We start from the raw sequence: 508 nt of genomic DNA, 5'->3' as shown, positions 1-508 counted from the left end.
AGCATGGCGAGGTAGGAAAGACAACATGTCACCCCGGAGTTTTGCAAGGGATTGTATTCATCGAGTAGCGGGGTGGGGGCAAAGATGTAAGTTGTTCTCCAAGGATTCGTTAGATACCTGCATCATTTTGGTTCATCAGTGGCACAGGATCCGCTCACAAACTACACTCTTTTCATCTTTAGTCCAATCACATCATCCCAAAGGTGCAGGGCACGCCCTCTTCTGCCCTCTTTCTGGCTCCTATTCCCACCTCCCGTTTTCCAGTCCACCTTCCCCAGTCCCTTATTCCTCTCAGTCACGCCCAGAGATCGTGGCTTCCCCATCCCCGTGTCCTGCTTCTAATTTTCCCGCCCCAGTAGCTCTTCGCCAATCGGGGAAGTAATGGTCTCCTCTTTCCCGGCCTCTCGGTGACGTTGTAAGAAGTGAGAGCTCTGATTGGTTGTTCCGGAGCAAGAGCGCACCAATAACAGGCAAACTTTTTTGGTGCCGGCGCACAGCTAGCATCGTC

Source organism: Myotis daubentonii, chromosome 5 (assembly GCF_963259705.1).
Source record: "Myotis daubentonii chromosome 5, mMyoDau2.1, whole genome shotgun sequence".
NCBI lineage: Eukaryota > Metazoa > Chordata > Mammalia > Chiroptera > Vespertilionidae > Myotis > Myotis daubentonii.
The sequence above is the reverse complement of the archived record's forward strand: the minus strand, read 5'-3'. Positions refer to the sequence as shown.